At 41.4% G+C, this 23,229-nt stretch overlaps 1 long non-coding RNA gene across 3 annotated transcripts; it reads right to left on the minus strand.

Moving 5' to 3' along the window:
• Positions 1-6,358: 6,358 nt before the first annotated feature.
• Positions 6,359-10,379, minus strand: LOC123188353 (uncharacterized). 3 transcript variants are annotated; one of them, XR_006494584.1, is made up of 4 exons: positions 8,680-10,379; positions 8,028-8,224; positions 6,826-6,985; positions 6,359-6,721 (listed from the first exon to the last, which is right to left on the minus strand). It is a non-coding gene; the product is annotated as an uncharacterized lncRNA (long non-coding RNA). The 3 variants fall into 3 exon arrangements; XR_006494585.1 differs by having other exon boundaries at positions 6,826-7,080; XR_006494583.1 differs by having other exon boundaries at positions 6,826-8,224.
• Positions 10,380-23,229: the final 12,850 nt, after the last annotated feature.

Below are 23,229 nucleotides of genomic sequence, written 5' to 3' on the forward strand. Positions count from 1 at the left end.
TACTTCACGGGATCTTCGATCAAATAGAGTGGGTTACCACTATGGACAACTCATGCGGTGGGTCTCAAACCCATCTCCATCGATGCATTTTCTATCACATTACGTGATACACCCTTTGTGAAGGGATCTGCCAACTTTTTCGACGTTTGGATATAATCCAACGTAATAACTCCGGAGTTCCTCAATTTTCTGACAGATTTTAGTCTCCTCTTCACATGCCTTGAGGACTTCATATTATCCTTAGAACTGTTTATCTTGACAATCACAGTTTGATTATCACAGTTCATCAGGATAGGGGGTATTGGTTTTCAACCATAGATAAGTCCATCAAGAGTTCACGAAGCCATTCTGCTTCAACAGTGGCAGTGTCTAATGCTGTGAGTTCTGCTTCCATAGTTGACCTCGTTAACATGGTCTGCTTGCAAGACTTCCAGGAAATAGCGCCACCACCAAGTGTAAAAACATAACCACTTGTGGCCTTAATCTCATCAGCATCAGATATCCAGTTTGAGTCACTATAACCCTCCAGTACCCTTGGATACCCGGTGTAGTGAATCCCATAGCTCGCGGTGCCTTTCAAATAGCACATAACTCTCTCAAGCGCATGCCAATGATTATCTCCCGGTTTTGACACAAACCGACTCAGCTTGCTCACAGCAAAAGAGATGTCAGGCCTCGTGGCACTCGCCAAATACATAAGCGAGCCAATAATCTGAGAATACCTCAGTTGATCTCTAGCAATCCGTCGATTCTTTCGAAGCAACACACTAGCATCATATGGAGTTGGAGAAGGCATGCAGTCGCTATACCCAAAACGACTCAAGACCTTTTCCACATAATGAGACTGAAGCAGTGTGATCCCACCATTCTCATCTCTCAACAACTTGATGTTTAAGATAACATCAGCTACTCCTAGACCCTTCATCTCAAAACAGCGAGATAAGAAATCCTTAACCTCCTTGATTAAATCAAGTTTGGTTCCAAAGATCAATATGTCGTCGACATACAGACAAAGAATAACTCCTTCGCCCCCACCATAGCGATAGTACACGCACTTGTCACAATCGTTTACTACAAAGCCGGCAGCAGTTAACGTTTTTTCGAACTTCTCACGCCACTCCTTAGGAGCTTGTTTAAGGCCATATAAAGACTTTAATAATTTGCACACCTTTCCTTCCTGACCAGGTACTACAAAACCATCTGGCTGATCCATGTAAATTTCCTCCTTCAACTCTCCATTGAGGAAAGCCGTCTTAACGTCCATTTGATGAACGAGAAGACCATGTGAGGCAGCCAGTGATAGTAGCACCCGAATTGTGGTCAGTCTACCCACGGGTGAGTAAGTATCAAAGAAGTCTTCGCCTTCTTTCTGGGTATAACCCTTGGCCACAAGCCGTGCCTTGTACTTTTCAATCGTACCATCAGGTCTAAGCTTCTTCTTGAACATCCACTTACATCCTACAAGTTTGCACCCATAAGGACGGTCAGTGATCTCCCAGGTACCGTTAGCTAAGATGGAATCCATCTCGCTACGTACAGCTTCCTTCCAGTAGTCAGCATCAAGAGATGCATAGGCTTCTGAAATAGTCCTGGGTGTGTCATCCACGAGGTACACAATGAAATCATCATCAAAAGACTTTGCAGTCCTCTGTCTCTTACTCCTCACAGGAGTTCCATTGTTACCCTCAACAGGATTCTCAATGTGTTCCATCGCAATGGTGGGTTCAGGAATTACAGTGAATTCCTCACTAGATGGAGTAGGTATCTCCTGATTTGATGAACTCGACATATCCTTCATAGGAAATATGTCCTCAAAGAAAGTTGCATCATTTGATTCCATAATCGTACCAACATGCATGTCGGATACCTCTGATTTTATTATCAAAAATCTATAGCCGATGCTATGAAAAGCATAGCCCAGAAGAACACAATCCACGGTTTTTGGTCCAAGCTTGCGCTTCTTGGGAATTGGTATATTGACTTTTGCCAAACAACCCCAAGTACGTAGGTAAGAGAGTTTCAACCTTTTCCTTTCCCATTCCTCAAATGGAGTCATGGTCTTATGCTTTGTGGGAACTCGGTTTAGGACATGACACGCAGTCATTAGCGCCTCCCCCCACCATTCCTTGGATAGACCCGAAGTGTCTAACATGGTGTTAACCATATCAGTTAGAGTTCGGTTCTTTCTTTCGGCTACCCCATTTAACTGGGGTGAGTAGGGAGGCGTCCTCTCATGGATTATACCATGTTCCGCACAAAACAGATCAAATTCATTGGAAAAATACTCTCCACCACGATCGGACCTAAGCCGTTTAATTTTTCGATCAAGTTGGTTCTCTGCCTCAGCTTTCTAGTTTTTAAAGAAAGTCAAAGCCTCATCTTTTGATTTCAGAAGATACACATAACAATATCTAGTGGAGTCATCAATCAACGTCATGAAGTATCTCTTTCCACCTTTTGTCAACACGCCATTCATCTCACACAGATCAGAATGTATAAGCTCTAGTGGCGCCAAGTCTCTTGCCTTTGTAGTCTTATGAGACTTGCGAGGTTGCTTAGCTTGCACACATACTTGGCACTTGGAGTCTTTGACAGTAGAGATTTTCGGAATTAAATTCATATTGGCTAACCACGTCATGCAACCAAAGTTAATATGACAGAGTCGTGAATGCCAAATATCGGACTCATTATTGTGGCAAACATTATTAATAACTTTAGTGCAAATATCTGACAAAGATAGGCGGAACAAGCCTCCGCACTCATAGCCTTTTCCAACAAATTGTCCACACTTAGAAATTACAACTTTATTGGATTCGAAAACCAACTTAAAACCATCTCGACATAAACGGGAACCGCTAACGAGATTTTTATTGATGGACGACACATGATGAACGTTCTTCAGACGCACAGTCTTCCCCGAAGTAAACTTCAGATCGACCGTACCAACACCTCGAACGATGGCATGTGACCCATTTCCCATCAGCATGGGTGAAGTCCCTGTTGCCTGGTAAGAAGAAAACATGGAGGCGTCAGCACAAACATGTACATTGGCACCGGTGTCAATTAACCAATCAGGGGATTGAAATACTGAAAGGATGGTAGGAAAAATACCGTACCCTGGTTCTTTCATATCAGTATCACCGATGACAACATTAGCGGACTTGCCGCTCTTCTCATGTTCGCGCTCCTCAAAGCGGTTAGGACACTTCGGAGCCCATTGATTAGGATCACCGCAGACATGGCAAAGTCCCTTCCCCTTCTTATGAGAATTCTTCTTGAAGTTGGTAGAATGTGATGGCTTGTTCTTTCTATCAAACTTGCCTTTGCTCTGAGTTTTGTTCTTATTGTTTTTGAACTTGTTGGGCTGGGAGTTCTTCTTCTGTACCATGTGGGCACTAGAACCTCCCTCAGCAACTCGAGCACGTGTGTCCTTTGCTCTCGCCTTCTTTTCAACATCAAGAGTACCAATGAGATCCGCAACGGAAAACTCTTGTCTCTTGTGTTTCAGGGAAGTAGCAAAATTGTTTCACGAAGGTGGAAGCTTGGCAATGATGCCTCCGGCAACAAATTTGTCCGGCAACACACACTTGAAGTACTCAAGTTCTTTTGCAAGCGACTGTATCTCATGAGCCTGCTGTACAACAGGGCGCTCATCAGTCATCTTGTAGTCATAGAATTGTTCCATGACGTACAACTCGCTGCCGGCGTCCGAGGCACCAAACTTGGCCTCGAGCGCAGCCCACATGTTCTTGCCGTTGTCAAACGACATATATGAATCCACAATGGAGTCATTAAGAACACTCAGAAGAGCGCCTTTAAAGAGGGTATCGATCTTCTCAAAAGCTTCCAGCTGTGCTGGATTAAGATCGCCCTCAGGCTTGCTCTTGGTGGCATCATAGCAGCCCATGGTCTGAAACCAGTAGACTGCTCTCGTGCGCCACCTCTTATATTGCGCCCCTTTAAAGGCAGGCGGCTTCAGATGCGCAGCAAAACCACTCGGAGTAAATTGCCTATAATCAGGTTTTTGGATTGTTGGAAATATGAGCAAATTACTACGAGATTTAATCCGAATAAACAGAAAATAAATCATGACCACAACAGTAGAGATTAAACTAATCATGCGAACTAGCATAGCAGATGAACATATCACATCTAGGGCACATACTAGAAACATGAATTCTACCACGATCTCGAACAGGAAGGATAGAATCACATACGGTGCAGCGGGTGCAGCACCGCCGGCGTTGACGTTGTCGCCCATGCCGTCGAGGATGAGGTTGCCGAGGTCGGGGAAGAAGTCGTCGTTCGCGAAGTCGTCGCTGCCAGCAGTCGCGCGAGTGCGCTCCCCAAAAACCTGATCGCCCCTCTCCCGTACAGGATCACGAGAGGCGGGGTTCCGGAGGCCTGCTGTCCCTTCTCGCAGTGCACGCCGGAAGGAGGGATGGAGAATACTTGCTTGGCGGCGCAATGATCTGGAACGGTGGTGAGAAACCATACGAAGCGGCGGCGGCTAGGGTAGACGTCTGCATGACTATATAGTGCGGGTCGGGCAGGTCGTGGGAGTAAACCCCACGTCCGAGTCGTCACGATCCAAAAGAATCGGAAACGGTTCACTAATTAATGCGTCCGTTAATTATTAATTAATGACTCATTAATTTTCCCATGCAGCAAAAATATAGACAACGTGCATAGCTCTGTCCTCGGCTCGGCTCAATCCCGCAACCCGTCGTGACGAGGCGTGGCGTGGCGAGGCGAGCGAGGAGGAGGAGCGCGCGTGTAGGTCTCCTCTTCTCATGCTCATACAAGTGGTAGAAGAGCTCACCTTATAAAGAGGTGCAACTCTCTCTCAACTTCCGGGGTGGGACTAAACTTTAGCCTCACTCACTCCACTCACATGTGTGCATGAATGGGCCAAGAGAATTTCGGAATTTTAGTTGGGCTTTGGACCAAAGGTCTACTAGCAAAATACCCGCTGCACCGTATGTGATTCTATCCTTTCTGTTCGAGATCGTGGTAGAATTCATGTTTCTAGTATGTGCCCTAGATGTGATATGTTCATCTGCTATGCTAGTTCGCATGATTAGTTTAATCTCTGTTGCTGTGGTCATGATTTATTTTCTGTTTATTCGGATTAAATCTTGTAGTAATTTGCTCATATTTCCAACAGTTACTAGTTACTAGCATACATGATGCCTAGCTGTGGCATGGTTCAACCATTGATGCCATAGTGCATCTGACTGTCACATTGTCTGAAAGAATCTTTTGAAAGTTTAAATTCTTGAGGAACTATTTGAGGTGAACAATGACTTATTATAGAATTCAAACGGTTTGGCAACAATATGCATCGAGAAGAAGTTATTGGAAGAGACTGACTTGGACCCCATCATAAGTGACTTTGCGTCAAAAATGATAGAATTGTTTAAGGTAATGTGTATAATTATTTCGTATGCATACTATTTTTTGATGCATTTAAGTGTTTATAGGTAATTTTCATATATAAGTATATTTGTTAGTATTACTAGTTGAATGCCCGTGCGTTGCAACGGGATGATAAAAAGACATATAAAGACACATTAGACAGTTGTTCTAAATCAGAAATATGTGTCCAACTTGATTGCACATGATTTTCATTCCTAAGTGACAACAACTTCACCACTTGTTTTACCTTGTAGCGAAGACGGGGCAAACATTCGATGGCTTAATGTGGTTCAACCCATGAAAACATCACACTACTAATAAATGTTCCCTCTGTCCCATAATATAAGACATTTTGCAAACTAACATAATTTGTGAAAACGTCCTATATTGTGGGACGGAGGGAGTAGATTACTATTGAAATCAATGTGATGCTTTACATAGATTTGAAAATGTATAGAGAATGGGCCCGTGAAAACATCACAGAAGTAATAAATAGATTATATTGGAAACACATGTGATGCTTTACATAGATTTGAAGTTGTATAGTGAATGGGCCCGTGAAAACATCGCACAAGTAATAAAATAGGTTTTTAGTTGTATGAGAAATCGATAATATAACCAATTTGAAAAAGAGGGTATCATAAATTTGAACCATTTATAGAAGAGCAGCTAGCGTTATTATTTATTACAAATATCGGGACACAGAAGCATGAATCTTAAAAAAAAAAGGGCAACCTGGTGCATGTAGCTCCCGCTTGCGCAGGGTCCAGGGAAGGGTCCGACCACTTTGGGTCTATAGTACGCAGCCTTTCCCTACATTTCTGTAAGAGGCTGTTTCCAGGACTTGAACCCATGAATCTTAATTGTCTCAATTATATTTTGTGCTTGGAGTCTCAGTATCATAATTGAAGTTCCGAATCAAGTTAAATGAAAAAATAGCTTATGAATAACATTAAGTCCATAACTTCTAGAATTCATTGTCAGTGCTATGGGAATGACTCTAGAAAAGTTCAGTAAATATGGCTTAAACATAATAAATGAAGCGTACAAACATGCCAATGATTTCTTTGATATCAGATAAGGCACAAATAATGTTGCCCTAGAACATAAGTACATTCCATCTAAACGTGTGTGTTGACATACATGATACATGTCAAATGCTCCCTCGGTCCACAGAAGAACTGCTTTGTTTCTTGCTCTGGCTCAGCTCATGCGACCAGTCTTGAACTTTGCTGTACAAGTCAGACCAGAGCCTGAGCACTCATAAAACCAGAGCCTTTTTTAGCTCCTTGGCGTAGTATATCTTCACATTGTCATAAAGTGGCATGTGTAAACATAACATGAAGCATCAGGAGGATATTATGATAGTTCACAAGAATATAAGTTAAATGAGATGAGCAGGTTTACCTATGTCCAGCACAACTTGGCTTCTGAAAATTTTCTCCCACCAAAACACCGGAAAGCAAGTCACTGCTAGAGTATGGAATTTGCTTCTTAGAAGCATTAGATGTGTGTTCAGAAGCTCATGCAAAGAAGAGATCAATAAGAACCTGGGGAAAAGAATAGCCTGAGGAAAAGAAGAGCCATCAAATGAATTATACAAGTATCTCACTGGAATTGTTTCTTTTTCTGGCCACAGAAAACAACTCACTCTTGAATGTCCTACACGAAATGAAACTATTTACAAATATAACTTCAAGAAGCTAAGCTGCTAAGATGTATTGTAAGAGAATAAATGACATAACAGGCGTCCCTCATAGCTCAAACACATACGTAATTCAGAGATTTCTTCTTCCTCTGAGACAGCAGGAAAGAAAGAAATACACTATGTATTCTTCATGGAATAAAAAATGTCGAAAGCGACTAAGCTCGTTTCAGTTAGTGGGCATATGAAGAATATCTTTCGGTAAGAAATATGTGTTTACAAAATCAATTGTAAAAGAAAGTCATTATACAGAAAAATAACATTCCCTTGATAACTCCAGAAATTCAAAAGTTTATCAGGCAATTGAGATCAGTCATACAGAATCAAATGAACTGATGGTTAAGGAAAACACAAAAATGGAAGGCGCAAGAAACAAATCAAATGGTTTCATGAGAAAACCTTGGATATATTGCAACACATGGAAAAAAATTAGGAGATTAAGTTCTAAAAACAATTCTAGTCATAGGATAATTGGGTAGATTCAGCGAAAAGGAGAAAAAGAAACCAAGATACTAAACACATCCACTGCGAAGTATTGAAGTCTACAGGAAGAGCCAAGAACATATAAATGGTACTGGATGGTTGCATGAGAATCTGAGCATGTGTATCCCTGGTTTTAGAAAGCAAAAGTGTGCTACTTAATGCTACTCTTGTTCACTGTACATCAACCTAAACTAAACACTTTGACTTGAAAAGGACTTGAAACATGTCTACTTCATTTCTGAATTAGTTAGTCTTTAGTTTAGATTAGTGAGGTATCACAGAAATATTGTCTTGTGTCAGCATAAGTTCCATTGCACAGTAATTAAGTGATGTTGGCTATGTGTTCGTATTTCATCTTAAGACTGAAAGTACAGTTGTGTGTCGCTTCAACAGACATGCTGAAGAGGAAGATTGTAGTTACCAGTGCTGCCTTGTAGTACTTATAGATGTCCTCCATGTAGTTGACAACATCTGGTTCATTGTGGCCATCGAGCTTGTCGATATCATCCACGTAGGTTCTTGCCAATAACACGCAGTCAGACTTCAAATTTGTAATAATGGTGTCCTCCCATATCGCTGGTTTACAAGGGGAAAATACAACAATCTCGCTTCCATTTCCTAACAAAAAGAGTTGGCCAGATAAAATTTCATAAATAGTATCCTTAAAAAATAGATAACTAATTTTAATTCCACAGGAAATAATCCTTGTAGAATGCATACAAGCCATAATCCAGCCTATCATTTTATAATAATGTGTTCAGCAACTTTAGTTGTGCTGTTACTGACACATGTTTCAATTGGTGAATAAGAAACTTAATGAGACACCTGTTGTTTGAGGATGAAAGTGTTATTTCACTCCATGGAACAATTGCTTCAATTCTTTCAAAATGGAAGCATACATCAAAAGGCTTCAGAACACGAGAGGTCAACATACTCTAAATCAGTCTGTACAATTTAAAATCTACATTCAGTGTCTACCACCATGAAATTGCAGCTAGAAGCCAGCAAGTACGCTACAATGACTGAGAACTTGAACGATTGAGGGATAATGAAGAAAATTGTAAAGAACTAACCTCCAGTTGGAAGGGCACGAAGATGCCAGCTCCTTCTCTGCTATATCTTCCTTAATATCTATTCGAGTGACCATGTATGTTCCAAAGTTGAAGATAAAAGAAATTTAAAAATATGCAAATTGGCACACATATCCCTTCCACTGAACATATGCAACCCATATCTGTAAAAAAATAGAAATTTAGTACATGTTCATAAAGAATAAGTAACAACACATGGTGGTCTCAATATCCAGTGTCTCATGTTGGATACATTTTTAAATATGTGCAGTTTCACATCCGAGCAGAACAAAATTAATTGACAGATGTGATAGCTCTAAATAGCTAAAATGGCTCACAAAATCTTACAAAACAAAAACTATGAGATTTTCTTGACAGACTACTATGTATAGTTCTCCTGTGATACAATCCTGGACCACACAAATGCCTTGTATTAAACCTAAAAGGTAAATGCTCTAAATAGGATTGTAGGAGAAAAGAAGAATAAGTAGATCCGGGATGCAGTGGTGTGAATGCACAATGTATGTGGGATATAGAGCTCTTTGCTATATAGATAAAAACTCTAATGGTAAACCTCGTGAATCCTGATTCACTCAAGGTACACAAGTTGTAGGGCTAATAATGGGCTCGTCTAAAAGGGACATTTCACTATTTGTGTCCCCTTTTTTCATCCAAATGGTAAATTACAATGTTTTATGCAAATAATTTACAGAAGGATTTAAGAACACACAAATTAATTTCATTCTTGGAGAGGTGCAGACTGCAATAAAGGGAGCTGGCGTTTGTATGGCGTTAGTTTGCTGGTATAACCAGCTGGAGTTAATCATCAGTTTTACAGTAAAATTTTGGGCATAATAAGTGTTATCTCCAATAGATTGAAGATGATAGACATCAGAATCCTTACCGGACCGCGCTTTGCAATTCGAAACGAAAACCTCCACCCCGAGGATCTTGCAGACCCTTATTCAAGCCTGACACAACGCAGGTGCTAACCTGAGCCGATGCGTCCGTGCAACAAGTGGACCAGCGGAAGCATGAAGGCACCTAACGGACGAAGACCTGCAGGAGGTGGTGCGTGGGGGGATCCGGCGGCGTGGCTTTCGCCCGGAGCCGATGTGGCGGTGGGATGCGACCGCTCTCCCCTGAGCTGAGCGCGGCAACGTCCACTGGAGGCGTTGAAGGCTGCGGTCGGCAGCGCCGCTTGGGTGCACCGAGAACTGCTCATATTTGCAGAGAACAACGACCCAATATGCGATCGTGTCGGTGCCAAGGGATTATGAGGGAGGTGGTGGGAGAGGAGGAAGTCGCCTGAAGGGAAGAGGGCGAGCGGGTGTGGCCGAGGTCCATTACCACCTCCACCAGCGCGGGGAGATCCGGGTGGTCCTTCGCCCACCACCAGAGATCCCCGAGGAGAAGCTCCAGTGGCCTGCACAGCTCCTCCTTGAACCCCTCCGGCCCGGCGGACTTGCATTGCGCGGTGCGCACGGGAGCGTGGCCCCGGCGGCCGCAGCGGAGGGAGAGGTGGCGAGCGGTGGCTGGGCCACACGTCACGGAGGAGAAGCGGCGGGTGTAGGGAGAGGAGAGGGCGGGATGGGCTGAGGGAGAATCGGAGGTGGAGGTGGGGCGGCGGCAGCGGCAAGCGCGTGCCGGTGGAGGGAAAGAGTTCAGGATGGGGAGGAGCGAACAATTGTGTGGAGAGTGAAATCGTGCGTTGGGTTCGTGGGTTCCAACCGGCTCGTATTTTCTTTACAGTTTGACTAATTCATATCTAGATATTTTTTAAGGATGTCACATCTAAGCTCCCACAAATATATAGTGCAGCAACAAGAAATAAAAAAAACTAGGACAAAGAAAAACCACAAACAGAGTGATATGAGCTTAGATGTGACATAACTATGTCACATCTAGATATGTACTAGACAGACCTTTTCTTTAAAAGGAGGTGGGATCGTACGAGCGATTTTTTTAATGCGGGATTGAGGTCGAACCATCACGAAGTTCGATTCTCTTTTAATAGTAAAGATTTGTTGTTTATACTAAGGGCCCCGAGTTTTAATTTCACCCCGGGCCTCCAAAATCTCAGAACCGGCCCTGCTGACTCGTGAGGAAACACATACCGACGTACGTACGTTCCCTCCAGCAAAAAAAGAAAGAAAAGACGTGCGTACGTTCCTAGTAAATTTGACTTGAAACGCACACACAAATAAGCCTACCTCATGTAATTTGCTAGTACCATCAATACCGCACAGTTTTGCTCAAAAAAAAAACCGCACAGTGCAACTTAATTTTTTTCAGAAATGGAACTGATGGCTGCTGGTGACTGATCGGCAGCGCCGACAGATCTGAATCTTTTTTATCCTTTTTTGAAAATTATGAACAATTTTGAAATACTGAACATTTCTTAATAATGTAAACAATTTTTATATTCCAAAAAATAAAAAAAAATATTTCTTTACATTCGGAATATAAGGAAAACCACATTCGTTTTTTCAAATGTGAACACTTTACTGAAGTGCCGAACAATTTTCAAAAATTCTAAATATTTTCTGAAAAACAGGAAGATCTTTTTGAAAACATGAACAATTTTTTCCAAACGTTTTTAAAAACAAACAATTTCAAAAAAGACGATCAAAATTTGAAAAAATGAACAGTTTTTGAAAGTCCAAAGTATTTTCGAACTTTTCAAACAATTTCTAAAATTACAGATATTTTTTAAATTATGATTTTTTAAATACAAACATTTTCTTTGAAATTTCTGATTTTTTTTTAAAAACAAAATATAAACTTGAAAAATACATATATAAAGAAAAAGGATAAATCCTTACAAAACAAGGAAAAAAGACAAAATAAATGGTTGTACTACACATCGGCCGGTGGAAAGATCCGCCGGTTTACGAGCCGTGTGATCTGAAGCAATCTCCAGGTCAAGCGTCGTAGTCACTTTTGCAACACAAGTCGTGTTGTGAAAACACTTTTGCAACACATGTCTTGTTGCGGAAATATTTATAACAAAGGTTGTGTTACAAGGTTTTTTCTACAACAAAGGTCTTGTTGCAGATATTTTTGATTTTTTTTGAAACATATCTCTTGTTCAATTTTTTTGCAACGAATGTCTTGTTGCAAAAAGTCACCGCGTTGCATTGCTTGCGGGTCATGGCATCTAACAGAAGCTCGGTTTTGATGGGGAAGGAAGGAGGGGTGTTGCGCATCCGATGATGGTGGTGGTGGAGGCGATGCAGCATGGGGCCGGAGCGGCATAGTTGGGCGACAGCGGCGGGAGCGAAGCTTTGGCGTGCGCGCTCGAGCAACCATGGCCACTAATTGTGAGCGGACACATGGATACCGAGAGAGGTGACCTCGTCAGCGTGCTTGTCACCGGCTTCGGCCTCGTCCGCGTGCTATTGGCGACCTCGTAAGTGTGCTGCCTAGAGCGAGTAGCAATGGCGGTGGTCGAAGCAATGCATGGAGGTGTTGGCTTGACGAGGAGCTCGGGAGAGCGCAAGAGGATCCAGATCCAGATCCCGCAACACATCACTTGTTGCGGAGGGGGATTGCAACAACAACTAAGTTGCGCAAAACTAGTCGAGGCAATACGTTGCTCTTGAGCCATCCAATTAAAATCTGATCTGACGGCCATGAAGCCGATGCATGCAAGCATTGTTACCGATCGGGCGATTTGAATCATTCTCCCCACCCTCTCCCCTCAAAAGAAACCCACAAAAAATAAGACTTGAACCAGACCGGAATCTGCCGGAAGTTCCCAAAAGCAGGAACAAACAGGTGCAACTGTGTCTCGCCTTAAGCGAGATGGTAGGAACCCTCGCTTAAGGGGAGACCAAGATGGGCCGGCCCAGGAGCGAGGGAAGCCACAAACTCCTTTTTTCCTTTTTTTACGTTTTATGTTTCATTTTTGCTTTATTTTTTCATACTTTAAAATATTGAAAATATATATATTACAAAAAACACTGTATAAAAAAATTGAAAAAAATGTTCACCAAGCATTTGAAAAATGTTGAATATGTATAAAGAAAAAATGTTAAAAAATGGGGAAATGATTATTGTCGGCCGGCTGATTCAGCGTGGGGCGTCCGCCACCACTAGCGCTTGACGGGTGTCCCCTATGGGCCCGTGCACCGCTCTACACTTTCCTTCCTTATCCCATCCAGATCCCCTTTTCTCTCTATTTCTCTCCATCATCTCTCCTGCGTGGTCATGGGTGGACAGCCACACTCATGCATGGAGAGGTCGCCTGCACTACGTGAGGTGCTGCACCTCGCCGGGCCGTCAGCTGCGTCCACTACGACCACCGACGCTGTAGGGCCGTTGGTTGCAGCGGAGCACCCAAGCTTGGCACAGTCCTGCTGATCTCCTCCATGCAGTTTCCAATCACCACTGGGCAACTGCGGCGACGACGACTAGCGAGGGGATGCTGCTGTGACTTGCGTCGGCAACGGCGGGAGGCATTTCTGCAGCATCATCTTCACTGCAAAAATTTCTACAACATCAACTATGTTGCAAAAGTTTCTTCCGCAACATCATCTATGTTGCAAAAAGGCGAAGACAAAAAAACCCCGCAACATGACCTATATTGCAAAAAAAATCTGCAACATGACCTCTGTTGTAAATATTCCTACAACATTACCTCTGTTGCAAAACTAAAGAACGTCGCTCGGCCGCTCGATGGCAGATGATCTGACGGCTCGCGACTTGGCGGCTCTTCCAAAAGGATCCGTCGGCTGACATGTAGCATTGCCCTGAAAATGAGTATAATTTTTTTGATCATGTATTTAAAAATGTTAATCAAGCATTTGAATTTTTTTTGAACAAGTATTTCAAAATTGTTGATCAAGCATTTGAAATTTGTTAAATGTGTATAGAAAAAATGTTGACAATGTATTAAAAATGATGAATTTTTTTATTTTGTATATAAAAATGTTAATCAATCATTTGAGAAATGTTGATCAAGTATTCAAAAAATGTTAATTGTGTATATAAAAAATGTTGAACATTGATTAAAAAACAATGAATTATTTTTATGGTCTATATAAATATGTTAACCAAGCATTTTATAAAATGTTCAAGAATTATTTGAAAAATGTTGATCGGGCATTTGAAAAATGTTAAATGTCTAGACAAATTTTTTGGACCATGTATTAAAAAAATGATGATTTTTATGATGTATATAAAAATGTTGAAAAGTATTTGAAAAATGTTGATCAAGCATTTGAACAATGTTAACTGTGTATAGAAAAAATGTTAACCATGTATTGTAAAATGATGATTTTTTTAATCATGTATTTTAAAAGTGTTAATCAAGCATTTAGAAAATGTTAAATGCGTATTGAAATAATGTCGACCATGTGTTAAACAAATGTTGATATTGCATTCATAATACATTAATTAAGCATTTAAAGAAATCCCAAATGTGCATAGGAAAACTGTTGACCATGTATTAGAAAAAGTTAATCTTATATTTGAAAAATGTTAATCAAGCATTTGAAAAAATTTAAAGTCTGTATAAGAAAAATGTTGTCGATTTATTCAAATATGTTAAACATGTATTTGATTTTCTTAAATATGTATGGAAAACATGTTGACCATGTATTGAAAACTATTAAATTTCTACTGGAAAATGTAAACTTCTATTAGAAAAATGTTGCTGATATATACAAAAATGTAGAATGAACATGAAATAAACAAAGAAAATGCCAAAAGTAAAAATATAAAAATAAATTAAAAGTAAAAAAACAAAGAAACAAATACAAAAATGATGAAACAAATCAGAGAAGAAAAAATAAAAGAATGAAAAAATTGGAGAAGAAAATATAAATAAAATAGATAACAAAAAAGAATGAAACAAATCGGAGTAAAAAATGAAAAGAGTGAGAAAATCGGAGAAGAATAAAGAAATGAAAGAAAAGAAAATGGAAAAATAAAGGAAAAACAGAGAAGACTGGAGAGAAAAAACGAAGAAGGGTACGATTTTTCGTTAGAGTTGGGAAGGGCTAACTGCTGCGCAGGCGGACTGCGGTAGAGGGGATAGGTTTGCTAACCCTAGAACCCCACCGACCCCTTACATATAGCGCCGGAGGGATGGGTATGCAGGCCGCCTATAACTTTTTGATGGATCGGGTTCGTTTAGCGGACCTATTCGGGCTGAAAAAACAGGATCCTGCAAAACGGACTACATTTCACGGGTCGACAAGCTTTTGAGGGATCTACTAGAGATGCTCTAAGGGGTAATTCTTGCAAATGTCACTCCCCCCTTCACATGTGCTTACAGGTGGCACACTACATGCGCGCCACTTCGTACTTTCACCATTGGATTTCTCGTGTCGAGATCTTTGAAACTAGAACCGTGTAGGTTTCGATGAACTTTTTTTTTCAAAAGAATGGGTTGAAATCGAAAGAAAAAACCCACGCCAGAAACACTTTTTCCCCACCTTTCCCCCTTTCTAGGAAACATAGTTGTGCTTCTCACCGAAGTAAATTTGTGTCTCCACGAGAAGCAAATTTGTGTTTCTCATGGAAGCAAAAAAAATCACATTTTTTCCTTTCTGAGAAGCACGGTTGTGTACTTTTCACGGAAGCAAAATTGTGCTTCTCATGGAAGCAAATAGGTGCTTCTTATGCAAGCCAAAAAAATTGGCATTTTTATTGTGCTTCTCGCAAAAGTAATTTGTACAGAGGAAACTATATATGCATCTAATGGAAGCATTTTATTTTATGTTTTTTCCCGCAGAAGTAAATATGTGCCTCCACAAGAAGCAATATGTGCTTCATTAGAAGCAAATCTGTGCTTTTCATGAAAAAAATACATCCTTTTCTCCTTTTCGAGAAGCACGGCTGAATCAAATATGTGACTCCACGAAAAGCAAATCTATGCTTCTCGTGGAAGCACAAAATTTTTTCGTGCAATTTTTTTGCATGAAAACCAGGCGACAATCAAAAAGCAAAGAAACCTCAAAAAGCCCCATCTAAAATCTGAAAACACATAGAAAATAAAATCCCGAGGAGCGCCCAACACGCGACATGTGGCGGCGCCTGAACAGCCCACTTTGTGTGCTCTTAGCCCACAAGAGTGACCGTTGTGGTGCTCTCGCAAGGGGTAACCCTCGACTAGTTGTTCTTGAATCCGTGTCTTTGTTTCGTTCATACCGAGACAGAGGTATGCTTGCCTAAGGGAGCGTGCAAAGTGGTTCGGCCCACTAGTGTTAGTTTACTGTTTTGTTCGTTTTTTTTTCATTTGAAATATTCTTAAATATATAATTTGAATAATAATTGAGTTAATTGGCTTAAAGAGGTTAAAAAATGTGCACTGTGAATATGTCATAATGTAGTTTAGAAAGTTTGTTTTCATAATTTTAATAAATGTTCATAACATTCAAGAAAATTGTTTGTGACATTTAAAATACACACCCATTTTCAAAAATATATTTGACATTTCAAAAATATTATACAATGTAAAAACATTGTTCATGTAATCAATTTTCCCCTACCTTTCAAACAAATTTATGTTATTACATTTGAAATAATGTTCATGATTTTAAAAAATATGTCTTGATATTTTATAAAATATTTGCACAATGTAAAAAATGTTCCCATTGTTCTAAGAAATAGTTTTGTAACATTCAAAAATTGTTTCAACATGTATTTAAAACATGTTTAACACATATTTGGAAAAATGTTCAAAATACGTAAAATCTTGATCATGTATTTCAAAAACATTAAACATGTAATTATTTTAGGTGCACTAAAAATTATAGTGTTTATGAGATAAAATAGACATCAAAACATATATTATAAAAATGTTAAATTTTATGAAATAATGTGTTTGAGTACTTTTTGGACCAGAAGACACCTAGGAAACTAACAGCGAGGGCAAATTTAGGACAGTATGACTGTCAGACCAACGGATGAAGGATGGCAACATCTGATTAATCAGATGAGCAATTCAAGATAGGCACAAAAAGGATTTGATTTAGCAATAACTTAATCCACATTTAAACTTGGCCAAAGAAGTAAGTACTTCAGAGTATAGTAGTCTTTAATGATTTTTTGATGACCCAACTCGGTGGCATTTAATCAAGAGCTTGCTTCTCTTCTGTCATCCCTTCTCCCTCCTTAAACTAAGTAAAGATATAATACTTTAGTTTTTATAGTCTGCTTATATCACCTTATTGTACTTACTCTTATTCGGTTTGATCTCAGGAATGAATTCAATGCAAATAAAAGGTCCAAAACTGATCGAAACAAATTAATGCTGGCCTTGGTTTCTCTCCTCGAAACGAATTAATCCTCATGTATTTATATCCTTATTACCAAGGCACAACGTCATAGCAGATCGATCACAGCAAACGATTCCTCCGTCTGTCTCCCCGGAAACGTTCGATCCTCTCGGCCATCCTCAGGGACAGTTAGCAATGGCGTACAGCCTGAAGATGGCCTGTGTCGCCATCGCTCTCGCCGCCACCGCGCTCCTCTTCACCATCCCACGATCTCAAGGTATAACACGCGTAGCGGCTCGACATGCGCGCGAGCAAATATTTGCATTTTTTCTGTTGCGATCGCTGATTGTTTTTTCTGCCGTGATTGATGACCAGCATGGGATGCGGACATGGTGCCGGTGGGGGCGCCGGAGCACGCGTTGACGGCGATCCCGGGCGGCGGCGCAGGGACGTTGGCAGCGGGGGCGCCGGTGTGCCTCCAGTGCCGGTGCTGCTCCAGGTCGAACTCGGGCAGCTGCCAGATCACCAGCTGCTGCTCCACCTTCAACTGCGACCCCACCGGCAAGTGCAACGTCGTGCAACAGAAGTGCGGCTGCAACGGCTGCTAACCGGCCGGTCATCACCGTGCTAGCTGCCTCCGTGCCAATTTTTTCTATGGAGGAGCCAAATGTTTTCTTTGAAAAATAAAATCTCCCGTCTATTTTGTGTACTGCCAAATGAAATTGTTCCATCGTCGTGTTCGCGGGCCACAAATGCAGAGATATTACTATGTTATTACTGGGCCTAATAGAGGCCCACTATGTTATTGCAAGAAGGGGCAATTAAATTAGGCCACATTCTTCAGCCCGTGAAGTCTGTTGAAACCTCCCCGTGAATTTAGTATTATCGTTTTCAAACTCGCTTTAAAAAGGGCGGATTTTGATTTTTTTTTGCCACGATTTACTTCACACTTTGACAATTAGCCACTCGTTACTTTGTGTTTGCTTATTTGCCACTGGTTAGTTTGGACTTGGATGTTTTGCCCCTGTCACGAGGGACCCGTGTGGAAATCACCAGATTGCCCATGCCCGTCCAATTCACCAAGGAGATGAGCTCGTCTCCTCGCTCGTTCCCAATCCGTCTCTTGTCCGTCGCTACTGGTCCTCGACGGAAGACGGCGGCGGCTCGTCCCGGCGGTTCCCCGTGGTCCTCGCGTGCTTGTCATGATGCAGGTGATGCTGTTTGCCACCGCCGGTCCCGCATGCTCGTGCATTGCCGTCGCTCTGTTATGCCGCCGCTGCTTCTTCATGCCTTCCCGTACTATTGCTGCTGTTCGTGGCCGGCCCATACTGCTGCTGTTGTTCGTGGCCATGTGTGCTACTGCTGCTTACTGGTGGTCGGCGGAAGGCGCGGTGGAGGCGCTCGCTGCTGCCTGACTCCACTTGGGCGCCGTCGTGTTCGGCCTTAGCGTGTACGTACATGGGCGCCGCCGTCTTTGCTGCTGCTCCCCACCACTGCATGTTGCTGCTGCCTATCGGCTAGCTCGAGCCGGCATGCCCGCTGCGTGTAGAGGAGCGTCGCCGTCGACTGCCGTGCGAACATGGGATGAGGATTGAGTTCGTCCCGTGCGTCGAGTTCGTGGCAAACATGCACATAAGGGTATATTTGTCCACTGTATTGTGCATATAATATGCTTGTCATTTGCAATTATTGTTTGTGTGTGAAAAAGTGGCAAAAGATCAATTACAATCTAAGCAGTGGCAAATTGTCAAAGTTCAAAGTAAGTAGTGACTGAAAATCAAATCGCCCCTTTAAAAAAGGCATGTGATTCTGTTTTGCCGGCCGTTCTGATTTTCTCTCCCAAGTCCAAATGGTGCTCCTAGATCCATAATATATGCATCTCCACCATCGCGCCATTGTTGGCCCTTGGTCAGATCACCTTCCTGTCTCGACTAACATACCAGTTTCATGTAGTCTATTTTGATTGCATTGTTGTGCTTTTACATATTAAATCCGAGTTACACATGTTCGACTCAAATACCTAACTTCCAATATACACCAAGTCGAGTTGTAACGCTATACACATATTTGACACCAACTCTAACATCAAGCTAGGAGTAGAGTTACCTAAAAAAAGCTATAAGTACGAGAGTCTAAATATAAAAGCTTTGCCTAATGTTATTGCAGAGGTAATGGGGCACAATCTTCTCATGGAGCTTGACATGTATGGACACAAAATAACATGTTTGCATTTCCATAATCCGGGAGCCACCTAATTATCAACCAATCCTATTTTTCAGGCAAGAACCACATTTTGTAAGATAAAAGAGTTATACACGTGGCTTTGGTATTTTGTTTCATCATCTCTCGAGTCCAGGTAGCCGATGGATTCACCCAACCATTTTATTGGACTTTTTGAAGACTTCAATTGGTTGGGTTCTAGGAGCTATTTTAGAAAAACTTTTAGTTAGTTTTTCTGTTGAAATATCTTTGTTTGGATTAAAAAATCACTTGTAATTCACCACGATAATTAGAGGATCTCTTAGCACGGTATCTCTCACCCCATATTTAGGTATATTTAGTTATTGAAAATAAGAACAAGAGATAACTTATTCTACATGTATTTTTATTGACATCTCTAAATTATGTGACAAGATTAAGATAATGTTGTCTTATAGACCACGGTACAAGCCCATATGTCCTTAGAGAACCACAGTTAGTTAGCAGTTCTGACTGTAATATAGTATCCGGTTGTATAGATTAGAGTGGATCCGTTTAAACCAGCTATATTATAACTCAAGTTTGTACCATGTTTTCATGAATACACCATGGAGAGGTGTACCAGTAACATGGAAGAAGAGCAAGACGACAGATACAACTGATACAACGCCTTGTGGCACACCACACACATCTACCACAGTTACAAACGGTGCACAACTCGCCTAGTCCAACTCAAGCCATGAATGGCAAATAGGAAGGACACAGAGCCCGAGGCCGCCTCACAATCGATGCCGAACACGTCAGAAGCATGACGAAAACTCTAGGTCACACTAGCTCAATGTACCCTGCACGCTTGCGCCTAAGAGGCCGACAAGTGAGTGGGAGACAACCGAACTAGAGGAAGAAGTCACCCAACAGGTCTCGACGGCGATGTACATTGGCCCATGTGCCAACGGTAACCAACACCAAACACCACACCGCCCAAGCTTCGCGAGATCGACGAAGTAACCAACACCAGCCTCCACTGTGCTATAGCCCTGGGCACCTAGACATGACTTCCAAGGAAGGGATGACGCCGCAACAACGTCGCTGACGGGTCCGACGAACCGGACCTAAGGTTTACCCTGGTGCCTAATGGGACAATCAAGATCAAGAGAGTGAATTGAAAAAACCACCACATTTGGGGCATCATTTGCAAGAAACCACGAGGTCACTAATCATTTGCAAAAACCACAACGCATTTAGTAAACTTTTTGCAGTTTGCACTGATAGGACGATTTGATGCGTTTGAACGCGTTTCCGGCAGTTGGAGCCCGATTTCCCCCTACGTGGCATAACGGCTGGGAGACGGCGCCGTCTGCTCGAGACAACTTCGTCGGCTCGCGTCGGACAGACCGACTGTGCCGCCCGTCTCCATAGTTCTAGCTCTCTGCTCTATTTCTCTCTCGCGCTCTCAACCTTCCTCGGCCTCCTTTCCTCTCCGCTCGTCGACAGCCGCCATGGTGTCTTGGAGCAACAGCGAGAGCAGTGAGGACTCTGACGTGCAGTTCATCTCTTCCTACGCCTCCCCTATTAAGCACTACAAGAAATATGTCAACTTGTGACCTTCTGTTAGTGACCCTGGAAGAATTGGTCATAGATCTATGACCATTTCAGACCAATTGGTCAAAAGTTGTTCTGGGGCTCCAAAACCTAAACTATAACGACCATTTTGGTCAGAAAGGTCGTAATTTCCTTACACGAAATGGTCATAAAGCAGATAGCACTGGTTTGCTGCCTTATTTCTAACTGATCATGACCAATATAGATGGTCATAACCTTGTAAATTGTGGTGGGTTGCTATGACTAGGCGCCACCTCATCAGTTTTGCCTATGTGTCATGTCCATGTGGCAGTTTTGCCCTAGGTTGTGAAGCAACCTATATTTCTGTCATTTCCAAAATTCCCAAAAAAATCTCATAATTCTTTGGGTCATATCTTCATCAAATATGTAAAGATCCTTCCTTGCCTAGTTCAAAACTAATTCAACAATATTCATTTTCCTATTCTGTTCACGACAGCACTTTATGAAGGAAGTGCTATTTATGTATTCTTGATTGCCCTCAGAATTTTTGGGCACTCTTTCCTATCCAAATCATTACCGCATGACAAAATTCAGCTCCACTTGCCTAGCAAATCTTCCTCGACAAATTTCCAAAGTTTTTGTCTACCTAGAAGCATTGTGAAGGAAGTACCTTTTTTATATATCGAAATGACATGAAATTTATACAGTTCCTTCATATGCCCAAATTATCACCCTGCTCCAAATTGCAGCTCAGTCAAATCATCTATGTGAGCCCAGGTTCAATTTATATTTTATGGCCAAATTGGCATGTTGCAAAGCAAGTGTTATCTAGACCCCTCCTATTACCCTCAAACTTTTCGGTCACTCTTCCATACCCAAAGCATTGCCACATGATAATATTCAGCTCAATTTTCCTAGTAAATCTTTCTCAGGAAATTTTCAAAGTTTCTACCTCGAGAGAAGCTTTGTGAAGTAAGTACTAGCTAGGCTTACCCAAATGATCTGAAAATTTACCAGTGCATGACCATACCTATGTAACTTACCTACACCAATTTTTAGCTCATTTCATTCATCCAATCTCTCTCACTAGTTTCCTCAAGTTTCTGTCCATAGAAGAGAATTGTGAAGGAAGTACCACTTTGGCATTTCCAAATAGTATCCATTTTCTACAGTGGTTTCCTATGCCCAAATAACCATCCTCCACCTAATGCCAGCTCAATCCGTTCATTATTTTGAGCCGAGCTTCAACATTCGTAGTTATGTCCAGTGTGGTAGTTCGCAAAGCAAGTACCACCTAGGCTCCTCCTTTTGAGCTGAAAATTTGTGAAGACGGTCTTCTTAGTAACTGATTATCCTCAGCCAAAACTCACGCCCATTAGCCATGTACATTTCCCGTACCGCTAATCAAACACTTGGCTGTTAATTCATGTTTGAGCATCGATCGGTCTCCTCGTGAGAATCTTATGTTGTAATTTTCTTCCTAGCACCAACCTGGGGAGTGACCAACCCACTAGACATGCCTAGGCCGCCCAGAACGCATGGCAACGCCATGGTCACGCGGTGACCACGCGGCGGGCATGCGAGTTTACGCGCTCTAGAGTTGGGGCCCTCGGCCACTGCCCAAACCTCTACGTATCGCCACCAAACCATGTATTTATAATTAAATATGTCCTTATGTAACTAGAAATGATTTTTGGAAAAATAAATAGCAAACTATGAGGCAGCTGCAGTTCAAATTTGACCCGCTTCCTACTGAATCGGTGGAAATTTATCTTTTTCACGAGAGGTGGATCAAAAAAATTTACACCCAACCATTTTGTCAATTGTGCATTAAATATGTCCTAGTATTTTATAAAAATGATTTGGTCCAATTTTGCAACAATTATTTGGTAGTTCCTTCACAAAAAAACCTCCTTTTGGGCACTCGAAAAATGGAAAATGGTTTTTTCGTCCAACGAAAATGAAAACTTCCTTAGGCAACATTGTTTTCCATTCCAATATGCACCCTTGTGCACAATATGAGATCATTTGAACAAACTATGCCATGAATGTGGCCATAAGATTGATCATTTGGCTTGAAAGCCATTGCCCTTCAGACATGATAGCTCATTTGTGAGAACACTTTTTTAAAATAATTATCGTATTACAAGTTTATTATTTTTCCCGGAAACTTAATCACATATAATGAGACAATGCGAAGGTTTTCCAATTTTTTGATTTTTTTTTGAATTTTTTATGCCCGTTTCAAAATGTGGTCAAAACGGCGGGCTTGACCATTCCTAGGTAGCGGTTGAATCTTGAATTTTTTTTGGTGTTTCTCTGATTAAATATATACTTATGTACCTATAAATGATTTTTGGAAAAAATAAAGAGCAAACTATGAGGTAGCTACAGTTCAAATTTGACCCGCTTCCAACTGAATCGACGGAAATTTGTCTTTTTCATGAGAGGTGGATCAAAAAAATTTACACCCAACCATTTTATCAATTGTGCATTAAATATGGCCTAGTATTTTATAAAAATGATTTGGTCCAATTTTGCAATAATTATTTGGTAGTTCCTT

This window comes from Triticum aestivum, chromosome 2A (genome assembly GCF_018294505.1).
Source record: "Triticum aestivum cultivar Chinese Spring chromosome 2A, IWGSC CS RefSeq v2.1, whole genome shotgun sequence".
In the NCBI taxonomy this organism is placed as follows: Eukaryota; Viridiplantae; Streptophyta; class Magnoliopsida; order Poales; family Poaceae; genus Triticum; species Triticum aestivum.